The sequence below is a fragment of the Rhineura floridana genome, chromosome 6 (genome assembly GCF_030035675.1).
Source record: "Rhineura floridana isolate rRhiFlo1 chromosome 6, rRhiFlo1.hap2, whole genome shotgun sequence".
NCBI lineage: Eukaryota > Metazoa > Chordata > Lepidosauria > Squamata > Rhineuridae > Rhineura > Rhineura floridana.
In genome coordinates, this window is record NC_084485.1 from 19,368,908 (window position 1) to 19,386,316 (window position 17,409).

The window sequence follows — 17,409 nt, forward strand, 5'->3', positions numbered from 1 at the left end:
CTCAGTCTTAAGCTTTTGCTTATTATTTCTAATCACAGGTTACCTAACAAGCATTAAGAGAGGATTACAAAGATGTCAACCATGTAACTAATAAAGCTAAATGTACATGAAACAAGCCAAAACTATTCATCCTGAATTACTGCCGTCACAACAATAACACATGGATATGAAGCACACCATTTGGCACCTTCTTTAAGAGCATCATTTCAATGGCATTTTCTCTGTAAAATCTGGTCATACATATTAAAATATTTTACCACTCCAGTGTGGGTTTAAAAACCAAACTGGAATGTATTCTATTTTATGCATGAACCATTATGTACACCATTTGCATGTTCCCTTGCAATGGTAGCTTTACATCCCAGTCTGAAGTGAAACTTTATCAGGTCCATATGGAATTTTTAATACTTTATACATCTGAGTCAGCAAAATATAACCCATTTTTTAATCTTGTTGCCTTGCCAGTAAAGTAGGAACCCAGAAGAATTATGATAATGGTAAAAATCAATCAGAATGTGGTCTAAAATAAGAATAGTTTGGATACATTTAAGTATGTTTGCCATCTGTTCCAGCCTCATTATTTGGCATTACCTAGAGCTGATCTACACATTCAACAGGATGAGGAGATAGCCTGAGATGGTAGCATTTTGGACGGTACCACTTAAAAATGCACACAGGGTCATATTTTTATGCTCCTGCACATGCACGCATACACACACACACACACCTTCCTGTAGAAACCTAGCATGATAGGGAGAGGACTGTGTCAAACAAGATTTCTCTGAAATGCTACCAGTTCCACGCGCAGGACCAGCCAGACAGGCCCAGCTTCGCAGTCTCAATGCGTGGATGAGACGTTGGTGTCGGGTGGAAGGGTTCGGATTTGTTAGGCACTGGGGAACATTTTGGGACAAGCCGGGCCTGTACAAAAGGGACGGGTTCCACTTGAACCAGAATGGAACCAGACTGCTGGCACTTAAAATTAAAAAGGTAGCAGAGCAGCTTTTAAACTGACTGAGGGGGGAAACCCGACAGGAGCTGAGAAAGGTCCGGTTCGGAATAAACCTCCCCCCTGGGATAAAAACCAAAGAAATGATGAAATTTTAAAAGGGGTAGGCCTAGAAGTAGGCATTGTGAGAGCAGGGGCACAGGATATAAATTCAGAAGAGCAAAATTACCACAGGCCTAACCACAAGTGCCAAAGACACTTGAAGAGAGACACTGCTTACAAGTGCCTGTACGCTAATGCTAGGAGCCTCCGAACCAAGATGGGAGAACTGGAGTGCTTGGTCTTAGAGGAGAGCATTGATATAGTGAGCATAACCGAGACCTGGTGGAATGGAGAAAACCAGTGGGATACGGTTATCCCTGGATATAAACTATATCGGAAGGACAGGGAAGGACGTATTGGTGGCGGAGTCGCTCTATACATGAAAGAAGGCATTGAATCCAGCAAGCTCAAAACCCCAAAAGAGGCAGACTCCTCCACAGAATCGTTGTGGGTGGTGATACCGTGCCCCAGGAGGGACTTAATACTGGGAACGATCTATCGTCCCCCTGATCAAAGTGCTCAGGGAGACCTTGAGATGAGATATGAAATTGAGGAAGCATCCAAACTAGGAAATGTGGTAGTAATGGGTGACTTCAACTACCCGGACATAGACTGGCTGCATATGTGTTCCAGTCATGACAAAGAAGCAAAGTTTCTAGATATTCTAAATGACTATTCCCTAGATCAGTTGGTCATGGAACCGACCAGAGGGACGGCAACCCTGGACTTAATCCTCAATGGGGACCGGGACCTGGTGCGAGATGTAAGTGTTGTTGAACCGATTGGGAGCAGTGACCACAGTGCTATTAAATTAAACATACATGTAACTGGCCAATTGCCAAGAAAATCCAACACGGTCACATTTGACTTCAAAAGAGGAAACTTCACAAAAATGAGGGGATTGGTAAAAAGAAAGCTGAAAAACAAAGTCCAGAGGGTCACATCACTCGAAAATGCTTGGAAGTTGTTTAAAAACACTATATTAGAAGCTCAACTGGAGTGCATACCGCAGATCAGAAAAGGTACCGCCAGGGCCAAGAAGATGCCAGCATGGTTAACGAGCAAAGTCAAGGAAGCTCTTAGAGGCAAAAAGTCTTCCTTCAGAAAATGGAAGTCTTGTCCGAATGAAGAAAATAAAAAAGAACACAAACTCTGGCAAAAGAAATGCAAGAAGACAAGAAGGGATGCTAAAAAAGAATTTGAGGAGCACATTGCTAAGAACATAAAAAACAACAACAAAAAATTCTCTAAATACATTCAAAGCAGGAGACCATCTAGGGAGACAATTGGACCCTTGGATGATAAGGGAGTCAAAGGTGTACTAAAGAACAATAAGGAGATTGTAGAGAAGCTAAATGAATTCTTTGCATCTGTCTTCACAGTGGAAGATATAGGGCAGATCCCTGAACCTGAACTAACATTTGCAGGAAGGGATTCTGAGGAACTGAGACAAATAGTGGTAACGAGAGAGGAAGTTCTAAGCTTAATGGACAATATAAAAACTGACAAATCACCGGGCCCGGATGGCATCCACCCGAGAGTTCTCAAAGAACTCAAAGGTGAAATTGCTGATCTGCTAACTAAAATATGTAACTTGTCCCTCGGGTCCTCCTCCATGCCTGAGGACTGGAAAGTGGCAAATGTAACGTCAATCTTCAAAAAGGGATCCAGAGGGGATCCCGGAAATTACAGGCCAGTTAGCTTAACTTCTGTCCCTGGAAAACTGGTAGAAAGTATTATTAAAGCTAGATTAACTAAGCACATAGAAGAACAAGCCTTGCTGAAGCAGAGCCAGCATGGCTTCTGCAAGGGAAAGTCCTGTCTCAGTAACCTATTAGAATTCTTTGAGAGTGTCAACAAGCATATAGATAGAGGTGATCCAGTGGACATAGTGTACTTAGACTTTCAAAAAGCGTTTGACAAGGTACCTCACCAAAGGCTTCTGAGGAAGCTTAGCAGTCATGGAATAAGAGGAGAGGTCCTCTTGTGGATAAGAAATTGGTTAAGAAGCAGAAAGCAGAGAGTAGGAATAAACGGACAGTTCTCCCAATGGAGGGCTGTAGAGTGGAGTCCCTCAAGGATCGGTATTGGGACCTGTACTTTTCAACTTGTTCATTAATGACCTAGAATTAGGAGTGAGCAGTGAAGTGGCCAAGTTTGCTGACGACACTAAATTGTTCAGGGTTGTTAAAACAAAAAGGGATTGCAAAGAGCTCCAAAAAGACCTCTCCAAACTGAGTGAATGGGCGGAAAAATGGCAAATGCAATTCAATATAAACAAGTGTAAAATTATGCATATTGGAGCAAAAAATCTGAATTTCACATATACGCTCATGGGGTCTGAACTGGCGGTGACCGACAAGGAGAGAGAGCTTGGGGTTTTAGTGGACAGCACGATGAAAATGTCGACCCAGTGTGCGGCAGCTGTGAAAAAGGCAAATTCCATGTTAGCTATAATTAGGAAAGGTATTGAAAATAAAACAGCCGATATCATCATGCCGTTGTATAAATCTATGGTGCGGCCGCATTTGGAATACTGTGTACAGTTCTGGTCGCCTCATCTCAAAAAGGATATTCTAGAGTTGGAAAAGGTTCAGAAGAGGGCAACCAGAATGATCAAGGGGATGGAGCGACTCCCTTACGAGGAAAGGTTGCAGCATTTGGGGCTTTTTAGTTTAGAGAAAAGGCGGGTCAGAGGAGACATGATAGAAGTGTATAAAATTATGCATGGCATTGAGAAAGTGGATAGAGAAAAGTTCTTCTCCCTCTCTCATAATACTAGAACTCGTGGACATTCAAAGAAGCTGAATGTTGGAAGATTCAGGACAGACAAAAGGAAGTACTTCTTTACTCAGCGCATAGTTAAACTATGGAATTTGCTCCCACAAGATGCAGTAATGGCCACCAGCTTGGATGGCTTTAAAAGAAGATTAGACAAATTCATGGAGGACAGGGCTATCAATGGCTACTAGCCGTGATGGCTGTGCTCTGCCACCCTAGTCAGAGGCAGCATGCTTCTGAAAACCAGTTGCCGGAAGCCTCAGGAGGGGAGAGTGTTCTTGCACTCGGGTCCTGCTTGCGGGCTTCCCCCAGGCACCTGGTTGGCCACTGTGAGAACAGGATGCTGGACTAGATGGGCCACTGGCCTGATCCAGCAGGCTCTTCTTATGTTCTTATGTTCTTATGAGCTAATTTATTATATGTGGGGAGTTTTTTCCATTTGGGAGTGTTAAAAATTATTTATTTTATTTATTTATGATCCTCCACTGACAGTCTAACATGCTATAGTACAGAATGAGACCACCTTATTCTCATTCAGCATGTGTAGACTGCTTTGTAAGTCAATACATATCTATCTATCTATCTATCTATCTATCTATCTATCTATCTATCTATCTATCTATCTATCTATCTATCTATCTATCTATCACACACACACACTCATCACTAAATGTTTCTGTTGGAAATCTGAAGCATTGGAGACTTCATATAATAAAAACTGAAGTGTTATCAACATAATGTATGACTGTTCAACATATATGTCATCCTTTCCATTATGGTTTGATACTGATTTATTCTAACCCTTTAATCAATGTTCAGCACCAAGGTCAGCTCAAGAGGCTCTTGTGTGTTTTCAAAATGTTGACATTAATTGGCAGTAAGGACATCATGTTTCTGAGAGAATTCTTGAATGTATAAAACAGTGAGTGAGACCAAGCCACCGTGCTCCACAAGGTTTATTGGGGATAAATGTCTGGGGATTGTTACATGAGGGCCAATAAAATGAAGCTCAGTCTCAGTAAGACAGAGATCCTGTTAGTAGATGGTTTGCCTATTTTGGGAGGTGGGGAACAGTCTGGTTTGAGTAGAGCTGCACCCCCTTAAGGATCAGATTCATATTTAGTTGTCAGATACAGCCAGATCTCTGGAAGCTGAAGCAGCCCCAGTGGTATAGAGCACTTTCCACTGTAGCTTGGGCTGATGCACCAGCTAAGACATTTCCTAGACAAAGCCTAACTACTAATGTTCATGCTCTGGTGAAATACCATGTGGACTATTGCAATCTGTTATTCATGAGGTTGCCTTTGAAGACTGTCCAGACTCTACATCTAGTACAGAATACAGCAGCTAGATTACTGAGACCAGATGTGTGACATGCATCTTGAAACCTATGTCCTCACTGTGGGAGGCTGTGTGGATCCAGAATTGGTGCTTTCGATATTCCGATTAGACATTCAAAAGATCAAGGCACCAATTATCTCGGGCTCTACCTGATGCAAATGCTGAACAATCTGAATTTGATATTGGTAAATGGGCAAGTAGAGGGAGATTTTAAGGGAGAATTCACCTACCTATCCGGTACTAGAGCTTCCACTATCTATTTTTTTATAGTCTCTCGGGAGCTCCTACATGCTGTGTCCTTGTGTCAAGTGGACATTCGCCCTGAAAGCGACCACCTACCGTTAGCTCTTACCCTATCTTGTGATAATCAAATCAGATATATTGAGCAAGAACTAACTCTGGGTGGGGAAATTGAAAGGCGAGCCACATGTATTAGATGGTCGACTTATTTAGAATCCGACCTTAAAGATCTGTTAAATTCTGAAAGCTGTCTTCTAATGCGCGAGGCGCTTATTGCTGCAAATTCTGCAGATTCTGTTCTTGATACTCTCCAACAATTGATTCAGGTTCTTCAAAAGAGCTTATTTTCTAAACCTGAGACTAAGACTTTTAGACCTATTTTTCGATCGAAACCTTGGTTTGATCATGAATGCGTGGCCTAGAAGAACCTCCTTATTACAAAGTACAGAGAGTATAGAAATAATAACTCCCCACAATTACTGATAAACTGGTTGGAGGAGAAGAAATGCTATAAAAATCTAATTAAAGCTAAAAAGTCTCTAGCTCAAAAAGAAGATTGGCAACGTTTACTAAAAGCATCTACATCTAAGGATACACTTACCTTTTGGAAAATGGTAGCCAAAGGATGGCCCAATCTCTCAGTTAACTTGGAATATCATATACCTGTGACTACTTGGGAAGATTATTTCACTAAAATCTCTGTGAATGATCAGATATTCCATCTTCCACCCAAGCCAAATGACCACAATTTCCCTGAATGGCCTCCTGTTACACCTAAAGAAATTATTGGCCTAATTGCCAAACTGAAACCAGGCAAAGCACCAGGGTCGGATAATATTCCACCGGAAGTATTTAAAAACAACGTGGATTGGTGGGCACCAGTTTTAGCTACCCTATTTACATCAGAGCTTGGAAAAGTTACTTTTTTGAACTACAGTTCCCATCAGCCCAATCCAGTGGCCATGCTAGCTGGTTCTGATGGGAGTTGTAGTTCAAAAAAGTAACTTTTCCAAGCTCTGATTTACATGTATAGACTCTGATGTCTCTATTCCAAAAGACTGGGGCCTGGCAATAATTATCCCCATCTTTAAAAAGGGCAACAGAGCGGATCCGGCTAACTATAGACCGATCAGTTTGCTAAAAATTATCAGCAAGATTTATGCCACTCATTTAAGCGAGAAGCTCCTAACCTGGATGGAACAGGAAAATATCCTGGCTGAAGAACAGGCGGAATTTAGAGCTGGCCGTTCCACGATGGACCACAGTTTGGTCCTACAGCACCTAATAGAAAAATATGCATCACCCTCTGGAGGGGCTCTTTATGCTGCATTCATAGACTTCAAATCAGCTTTCGATTCGGTGCCTAGACACAAACTTTGGGAGAAGTTGGAGACTACTAATATAGATAGCAGAGCTTGGAAAAGTTACTTTTTTAAACTACAACTCCCATCAGCCCCAGCCAGCATGGCCACTGGATTGGGCTGATGGGAGTTGTAGTTCAAAAAAGTAACTTTTCCAAGCTCTGATAGATAGACACCTGCTCGCACTAATACGTTGTTTATACAAATCTACCCACTTATGTATTAGGTATAACAGAGCTGGACACCTATCAAGGTCAATTCCAACCTTTAAAGGTGTGAAACAAGGATGCGTTTTAGCTCCCTTGTTGTTTAATCTATATATTAACACCTTGGTTGAAACTCTTTCACCAATAGGAACCCATTATCCTAGTTTGTATAACAGGCCTATATTGATTCTTATGTATGCTGATGATGTGGTCCTGCTTCCTTTGACACCTATTGGGCTGAAACGATTGCTGAGCACCCTTGCTAATTACTGCAAAAAGGAACTCCTGGAAATTAATCATGACAAGTCGAAAGGAGACTAAAACATCACTGGCAGATTAATAATTACCCAATAGAACAGGTCACGACCTACAGATACCTTGGGATGGTATTCCATTCCTCAGGATCATGGCGAACTCAAATAAAAAATGCTACTGCCAATGCACATAAAACTGCAAGGGCGGTCCTCTCCTTTTATTATAATAAAGGAGGACAGCATATCCCCTCTGCTATTCAGATTTTCATGGCCAAAGTAGTCGCACAATTACTCTATGGTGCACAAATTGGTGCCTATGATAACTATGCACCTTTTGAAATGGTCCAGACGAAATTTCTAAGATCGATCTTTGGCATTCCATCTTGTGTCCCCAATGCGATCCTTCGTTTAGAAGCAGGGGTTATTACAATAAAAGCTCGCATATGGATGCTTAAAATTAAACTGTGGTTAAAACTGCTGTTTATGCCAATGGGGTTGGCCCCTTTAACGCTCTCTGATGTTTTCTGTTCCAAATGGAAAAAGTCTTTAACATTTATATTACAATCCATAGGGTTTTCTCTCCCTATGGTTTTGTCATTGGGTTATTTTAAAGCAAAATCTTATATTCTTCAGAGAATTTATGATATCGAATTACAAACTCATCTAACTCATGCTGCAACTAACCCTGGACTTAGATATAATATAAGGCCATTTGCCCATGCTTATTATCTAACTGATTTGACGGCCCCTAAACTTAGATCAGCGTTCACCCTTGCGAAATTGAATATACTACCCTCTGCACTTTTGGAGGGCAGGTATAAGAAACTTGAATATGCTAAACGGGTATGCCCTTGCGATAATAGTACAGTGGAGTCGGTTGATCATGTTTTACTTCACTGTCCATTTCACTGTGATTTCAGAACTGCCCTAATTACTCCAGTTCTCCAAAGATTCCCTAACAGAGATGAAATCTTCTATGTAGACTATCTTTTATCAGATCGTAACCCCTATGTAACAGCTAAGGTAGCCTGTTTTTGTGCTGCTGATATTCGTTTCAGGAAGTCCCTACATGTTTCTCAACTTTTATAAGATCTATGTATTTATAGAGTGTAGATACTCTAAGCTGTAGGAGAAACTTACTCTTATACCAATTTTAGGGATACAGTGCACTGCTCTCTATTGATAGCCTAACAGCTAGAGTGTCTGTTTTTTAGATTGATAACAAATTTTAATATTCGTTGGTTTTATCCTTTTTTTTTTTTTAATTTGAACTTTTTAGGGTCTTTGGATTTTAAGTCGTATTCTAATGATAATTGATGTTTGTACAGATGTAACATTGTATTTCTGGTCTATGACCGTAATAAAGTTGTTGTTGTTGGCCTCCACAGTCACTTACGGACCCATCGTTAAAGACCTTATCTTGGAAGACAATCTTACTCGGCCACGAGTGATCGCCAATGAATGAATGATGCTACTTTTGAAACAGCATTGCTGACTCCTGATCTCTTAACTATACACTCTACCTGATGCTTACAGTATTCCCTGCTTTTGCTTAAAGGCAGGTCAACATTATTAGCCCCACACTGAATATGACAGGTGTATGAGAGACAGAAGGTTGCCTTAAAACCTTAAGCATTCATGGTGAGGGACCTCTTGATTTGTAACTGTCACTTAGCTGCTATGCTATACTAGCTCGCCAGAGATTTCTAATAAGAGATATTCTCTTTTTTTCCTTTTTAGTGTTTCTAAGGAGTCTGCAGTACACACGAGTCAAGATTCATAGTAGGCATGGTACCATTCATCCTTTAGAGGTTCTTCCACAAATTCTTAAATCTCTACCTTAAGAAAGAGATAGCCAATGCAATGTTGTCTCGGGCATCAGATAATAATCGGGTTATCCATTTGCTGTTGCAAAAGCTTCTTTCTCAATAGGCAAATGTTTGCCTCCAGGACTGATGGTAATGTAAACACAGGCAGACAACTTTGCGTATTTGAATGGGCCCTCCTTGCTCCTCAAGAGTATGTACTAACAAGCACCAGTCAACAGGAAAGTATCCTGTTATCCCATGACACAGCAGGAAATGCTGTAGATGCTGCAGCTATGTCCCATCTCCGGTTTCTGAAGTTCCTTATTTAGGCCTCAGGAGACACCAACAATATAAAATGAGCATATATATGTCAAACATATGTTGAGCGAATGGACTAGCATCACCCCATGGGCATTTTGTATTGCATTTTTATTCATGCTCTTTATGAAGATGAGGAAGTATTTCAACCTAATTTGAATACAATATAGCAAGAAGAACAATCAACAGTGCTTTCATTCTCCCAGGTAAACATTTAAGCAAGATATGAAGAATCATAAGGGAGGTAAGAATGGTCTACTGTATAATTATGTGCCATGAATTGAAGCGCAAGCTCATGCAACAGCATTTCTTCACAGTCATACTTTGATATTTGCCTTTCCCTTCACAGATGTTGTTTCCCCTGCTCTTTAAGCTTAGGGACACATCTGAGCATTTGAAGCTGTTGTATATGAACACACTATAGGTTCACAGTGCTCTGAAAGAGCTGACAATCAGGCTTGTGGAATGCTATGCAAGGGGCTTGCAAATGATCTTGTTTCATGTGGGCTGAGCCTTTGGCTGCATTGTAACATCAGGTGATTGGCAGATGGAAGTCCTGCTCACCTGTCAAACATGGCCTGCAGGTGGTGGGGGAGATAACAATCTGGCTCACTGATCAGGTCCAGTTCCCCACCCCTTATCTAGCCCAACATTGTGTACTGTCACCATTGGCAACTCTTGAGGAAAGGTCTTTCTCCATCCTTCCATCTGAGATTGTTCTACCTGGAGATGCCAAGGACTGAACGTGGGATCTTTTGCATGAAAAACAGGTGCACTACCAGTGACTTATGGGCCTTCCCTTGTTTTTATTTAACACTACCCTGTCATGTGACAGGCATGCTGATGGTGGCTTTCTTGCAATGGCAGACCTAGGAAATCTACCCTGCAACCCTTCCTCATTGGATTTTTGTATACCACTTAGATATTTTTTTAGGTTTAGAAATGCTTTTCAATAAATAAATAAAATAAATCCTGTCCTCCTAAGAAGTTGGCATTTTAGAACAAGCTCTGCCTCACAATGGTAGATTATCCTCCTGGTTTTATGCATGCAACTCTCAGGCAACTGTGATTCATGGAAAGGAGTGTGATTTTGAATGGTGGTGCAAATCTCTGGGAGCTGGGAAGCATTTGTGCCAACCTACTGCTGAGCTGAAACAACAGCTGCCTACATTCAGCCTGGCACTCTCTGCCCTGAGCCTTTGAATACAGGCTCTGTATCATTTGTTGTTCTATTCAAGGGCCCAAGCGCTAACACTGGCATGCGTTCAGGGTACCGCCTTTGATGTTTCGCTTGTATTGTGTATTTTTTTGTTCCTCCCATAAACCATGATTCAGAAAAAAGGAAGGATTGAAATGATCTAACTGCTACAGTCTCTATGGTCTGCATTTGGACAATGGAGCATCTCACCCATTGCAAGGTAAGTTGAACCTGCCCAAATTCTCTCTGCTATGCGACTGGAAGGAGAAAGAGAACGGGAGGCTGAAATATTAAAAGTGGGTTTCGTGTTGTGGTTTGGCATTAAAGGGTCTGAAAAGCTTGGGGACATCCTTTGCAATGACCAGGGCATTCTAACAGCATGGAGTTAGACATAAGATCTTAGGAAGAGACTCACTGGAACAGAGGAAAGTTTCATCTACTCCAGCATCCCATTTTTTCCTGCAACCGACTGGTTACCTCTGCGGGAAGCCCACAGACCGGACATGAAGCCAACAGCTCCACCCTTGTTTGCCCCACCCAGCAAATGGTCTTGGATTCTGGAGGTTCCATGTATCCATCATGCCTGAAAGCCATTGATAGACCTATCCTCCATGAATTTGTCTAACCCTCCTTTCAAGTATCTATACCGAACTTCTGATCTAGGTTATGTTTCTGACCATTGATCTTGAGCATGTATTTTGCATACATTTATCAGATGCATATCCAGTTCCTGCCCATGTGGGCTCAGGGAAAATTAGAAACTTCATAAGAACAAAATTACTACCTACCTATAATAATCACATAAAACAAGGAAGTTAAAATATCTGAGGAACACATTTAAGAATATACTGCTAAAGTAAACTTTTGCTTATCCCTATCACTGAGTATTTAGTGTCAACATAAGAAGGCACTTTGGCAAACTGGAAGAGGCAGAGAGCAGGTGGGCAGCCACCATGAAGGGTTTTGGTGGACACTCTTAGTTAATGTGACATAAAGGCAACATTTCTGAGATACGTAAGGACCAAGACGGTAAGTGCTTAAAATGAGCACTTTGAATCCTGCCCAGAAGACAATAGGAAGCAATGGAGAGAATTATAATGTGCCCAGTCAATGGAGCTGAGTAAGACATCTAGTGGTCAGTAGATGCTGCTTCAGTACCATGGACAGCTCCATCGTCCTTGTCCATGGTTTCATTTTGCTAGTGTCTACCTATCTTTGATCTACTTTCCATAATACAACCTTACTCAGCTTGGTGCCTTCTTGACGTTTTAGATTACATCTCTCACCAGCCCCAGTCAGCATGGCCAATGGCCAGTGATGATGAGGTGATGCCTGACAGTGTGTGGAGGACTTTGTGGCAAATATTCCCACTTTGAATCTAGCTGGACCTAGAGACGATGGAGGATTCAGAGCTAATATTCATATTAATAATTCCCCTCAACCAAATGGGGCACAATTAAATCTGATACACAGGAATAGTCGTCCCTTTGTCTATTCATGATGGGCCCACTATCATGGCATCTGATAGAAACCAGAACACCTTTGGTCACACTAAAACATCTCCAGCCATAAAACCATAAATTTCAAGCTTATCTCCAAGACATAAAACCTCTGAGTGACTACCCTCAATTAGGAGTAATTAAATCACACTTATAATAAGGCCATTAATTACCTGTATCATAAATTGTTAAGTGGTTCCACTAAGTGGGACAATTGTTTGTATAAACATTGAAAAATGTTCCTAAACTGACAATTTCTTTGTATGTTCAGTTATATACCAGATATCTTCCCATGTCTAAGACATTTACTAAGTTATTCTGCAGCTGAAATGTATTTCTTTCATGCATTCAGATATATTCAGGAATGTACCATCTTGTTATATTTTAGAATAGTTAATTTTTCTCTGACAATTATGATAAGCAGCAATTAAGCTAGGGATGTTTCATAAATCTGTGATCTTCAAAGGAAAATTTAGTATAAATATTCCTGCATTTTAGTATCAAATCAGTCTTCTCCTAGGAGAGGCTCATTAATTCTTGCTTGCCTGGATCGCCTTGTAAGATCCAGGTAACTGAGTGAGGTACCTCAGCTCTGCATCAAATAGGCTGCATCAATGTGTTATATCTATGCAATGTATCAGGATTTTAGATCTGTTATGCTTTAAGATATGTAGTGCCATAACTTGCCTTTATTTTGATTCTATGCTGATTAACTTTTATTCTTTCTTATGCAATGTTTAAATAATTTTATAAGTAAAGGAAACTGTTTTAACTGATCTTGTCTGTCTGAACACTTGTTCCCGAATCCTAAATGTTCTGTGTGCTACTACAAGGAGGGAAGCTTACTCTCTCCCTTTTGACGTGGTATCTGCTTCAGGGTGAGCTAAGGTGCAGCTTAACTGCCAGGCTCACAGCCTGCTACATAGAGAGCACATTTCATTTCAACTTCTACCCTGAACAGAGCAAATCTGTCACAATACCAGGTTGGGAAAAGCTGCCCTAACGTCAAGGATGACCAGCGGAACCTTAGCAAATTAATTTCCCCACCACAACAGTTCTGGCATGGAATCTTATAAGGTACATAATAATTCCATAGAGATCTTGGAAGCATCAGCAATTCTGGCAGCTTCTCAACACTGAGGACCCAACAACATCAGGAAACTCATTAAGATTTATAGCATGCACTCAGCGACATTAAACTGACTCCAGCACACCTTTAAGTGGTGTGCATTCCCAGAGAGCACTCTGGCAAGAACATAAGATATCATAATGGCAAAGCACTACAGAACAAACAGTGCAAAAAGAATACATATGAGGTTCAACTCAGACTTAGTCATGGTTAGACCAGACCCATAGGAATCAACAGGAATTCAGTTAATCATGACTAAAGTGCCATTGATTCCATTGGATCTGCTCTAAGCATGACTATGTCCAGATCCAACCTTGCAGTTTAATCAAATACAGCCATTTCCAATTGGGGGGGGTCCTTTTTTTTTTACATGTCAAACATCATGAAGCATCATTACGATGCTTAGGCATTTTCTGTCCCTTTTCTGGACACCTGACGCATGAAAACTTCAATATCCCTAATTTGTACAATATTGTGAACATTGATTCTGGGGTTTCGTTGCTGGCACCAATCAGTGCATCATTTGCAAAGTCACTGAGATCATCCTTGGGCAATGTGCTTTTGGTTTATCAGAAAACTGATGATAGGGCTATTCTATACCCTTTATTATTGTGCTGCTAAACTAAATGCAACATAAAAGCATTTTAAAAAACCATGCTGGATCAGGCCAATGGCCCGTCTAATCCAGCATCCTGTTCTCACAGTGGCCAACCAGATGCCTATGGAAAGCCCACAAGCAGGACCTGAGTGCACGAGCACCCTCCCCTCCTCTAGTTGCCACCAACTGGTATTTAGAAGCATACTCTCCCTGACAGTGGAGACAGAACATAGCCATCATGGTTAGTAGCCATTCTTTGACCCTCTCTTCATCACCTGTGTTGGTACCATAACATCTCCCTTCTGGGCAGCCAAAAAATAAGTTTTTGAACATTATTTCCTGTTCCGTCCTGATCTTGTGATCCTTCCCATAATGGCAATCAGTGAACTAGGTGTATCACAGGTCTGGGTCAGTGTGTCATCTCCACACTGCATGTGTGTGGCTGAAGTATATTTAGGGTTATGTACTCAAACACCACTGATTTTGTGTACATGCCCCCCATCACTCATACTCACTGATGATCATCAGGCAGATTGTACAAACACAAAACCAAATGACAGCCCTCCAGAAGTCCATGAGAAACCTCATCAAGATCCAAATGCTTTAAAATGGAGCTGGAAGTAATAATCAAAAATTGCTAAAATTTTGAAACCAGTCATTCAAACCTTAAATGTAAAAGCTCAACATTCCAATTTTAAATGTGAATTGTTAATATTCAATTCAAAATGTGTCTTCAATTTGTTGGTATCTGTTGGTTGCTTTCAGTTTTGTAGAATCAAACATGAAATCTAACAATCTGTCAGTGGTAAACTACTTTGGAATGCTAAACAAGCACCTAACAAGCACCATACACTGAAATCAAATATCACTAGAAGAAATGCCAATATCAAATATCTGGTGGCTATCCAGAATTGACTTTTTCAGAGGAAGAATTTCTGGGAGCAAATTTGTTCCATCTCTGCCTCCACTCTCTAGTTCTCTATCTCTATTGCTTAATGTCAATTTTTCCCCAACAGTACTCTGTTAATTCTATGAGTCATGCTGTTGTATGTAAGAAAATAACAATATTATTATTTTATTTAGTTAGTTCAACAATTTATGCACTGTTTCACACCTTAGAGCGGCCTTTCCCAACCAGTGTGCCTCCAGATGTTGTTGGACCACAACTCCCATCAGCCTCAGCCAGCATTGCCAATGGTCAGGAAAGATGGGAGTTGTGGTCCAACAACATCTGGAGGCACACTGGTTGGGAAAGGCTGCTCTAAGCAGTGTACAGTAAGGTTAAAAAAATACAATAAAAATGAAATGTTAAAATGAAGCATAAAATCAGAAAACATAAGAAGAGCCCTGCTGGATCACACAAAAAGGCCATCTAGTACAGCATCCTGTTCTCACAGTGGCCAGGCAGATGCCAAGGAAGTGTACAAGCAGGACTACAAGCAATAACACTATCCCACTGACAATCCCCAGCAATTGCTATTCAGAGGCATATTCCCTCCAACAGGGGAGGTAAACCATAACCATCATTGCTAGTAGTAATTGAGGGGGAGAACACAATTCTACTCCCTTCCCTAACCTTCCTTCACCTCTTTCCCAGCCCTGCTGGGGATTGAACCTGGGACCTTCTGCATGCAAAGCACATGCTCCAGCACTGAGCTACACTAGTCACCCTCCACCAACTATGGATTTGGTTGGCTACTGGGACCAAATGGGACCCCCCCCCATTAGCTTGAACTGACAAAGGGAACAAGGACAGGGTTTGTTTTTCACCCATTCTGCACTGTAATCTCCGAGGGCTTAGCTGCATTTTATTTCAGCTGAAATGTCTTTGATATGACAACATGAGTATTCAAAAGGAGCATTCTTGAAAGTGCAACACACACACCAAAATGCAGCAGCTCCAATTTGGGGTGAGCCCAGCCTCCCCTTGAGCAAGTCCTTATTTGAATCAGGGCACTTGTCCCACTTTTGCTACCCTCTGTCCCCTTTGTCAGTCTGTGTCCTCCTAGCCTTGCGTTCAGGCAGGGGCGAGGTAGCAGATGGCAGAGGGCTCCCATCAACTCAGGAGACCACCATAATCCTGGCAGGAAGATGCTCCACACGTCACTTACTTAATCCTCAACCTCACACTCCTGTGTCCGTGCACAATGGCATCTTGCCCTTTAAGAAAGGGATCACCAAAAACGCTGAACGACAATTCCCATTGTCCCTGAATATTAGCCAGGCTGGCTGGAGCTGTAGGAACTGTAGTCCAACAACATCTGGAGGACACCAAGTTGGTCACCCCGGTTTGAGACATGAAAGGGAACCCTGGGAGGGCCAAGGTGTGAACCCAGGAGGATGTAGATGATCAGTCTTTCTCTTCCCCTGGAGAAGAATTCAACAATGCCATCATTTAGTCTCAGGCAACGCACACGGAGCATGGTCAGCTTCAGATCTTCAGCTTGCAAGACCAGCCAGCCCTGCTTAATTAGGACAAGAAACCTTACTGTCAGAGAATGGAATAGGGAGACAATGAGAACATCTGCAGAGGCTTAATTGATTGTATCCACTGGCTAAAGAAGGGCTAATTAATAACAAGAGAGAATATAATGGATTGGTAGTTTGTGTACTTTCAGGTAATTGGAGCCCTCATGCCATTGTTAGCATCTTTCATTCTTGCAATATGTCATACCTTTATTTACCTCAAAGCCTGTCTGTCTGGAGACTGGAGAGAGACAATTGATCAATAAAGAACTAGCATGTCAATACAGCCTGTGAGCTATGCTCCATTGTGTTCTTCTCATATTTTTTTATTGTTTCCATATCTAAAGGGTTGAACCTGGGCAAAACTGTGATCCAGCATCCTCTTCATTCTCAATTCAAAAGCAAGGCTGACACGCCATACTCAAGATAGGAGGAAGCCCACTCTTTCTGATTTGTCATTAATCTTGGAGGTTGGGGAACTAGGTTGGTTATTTGACGATATCATTGCATGTTTGGATGGGCCCAGATGTGACACTGTGTCCCTGGTGGAATGGATAAGACCTTTCCAGTAATGCAGAGATGGGGAATCTGTGGCCATCCAGTTATTACTGGATTCCAACTCCCATCAGCTTCAGACAACATGAGCAATGTCAAGGAGCTGCAGTCCAGCAACATCTGAAGGGTCACAGGTTCGCCACCCCCGGATAACACAGAGGGACAGCACAGCAGAGAGGCCAGGAGGGGTATAGACATGTGCCATTAGCCGTTAATCCATTCAGGGTGGCTGGGCATTATGTGATTGGTTGTTCCCATGATACCCAGAAGTTTCAAATATACTACACATTTACTAGAGGCCTTTATGAGCTCAGCACCAACTTCAGCTATATCGGTAGAGCAAGGATGGGGAGCCTATCATCTTGCAGATGTTGGACTCCAACTCCCATTACCCCCACCTAGCACTGGCCAATGGTCAGGGATGGGTGGTAGCTGTAGTTCAAAAACATTTGGAGGGCACCACATTGGCACCACAGGTTCTCCACCTATGTTGTAGAGATCAGCATTACATGAATATTCCACCATTCCTCTAAGGAGCTCAGGATGACACATATTAACTATCCTTTTATTATCGTATAAGTAAGGTATGTTAGAGCAGCAATTA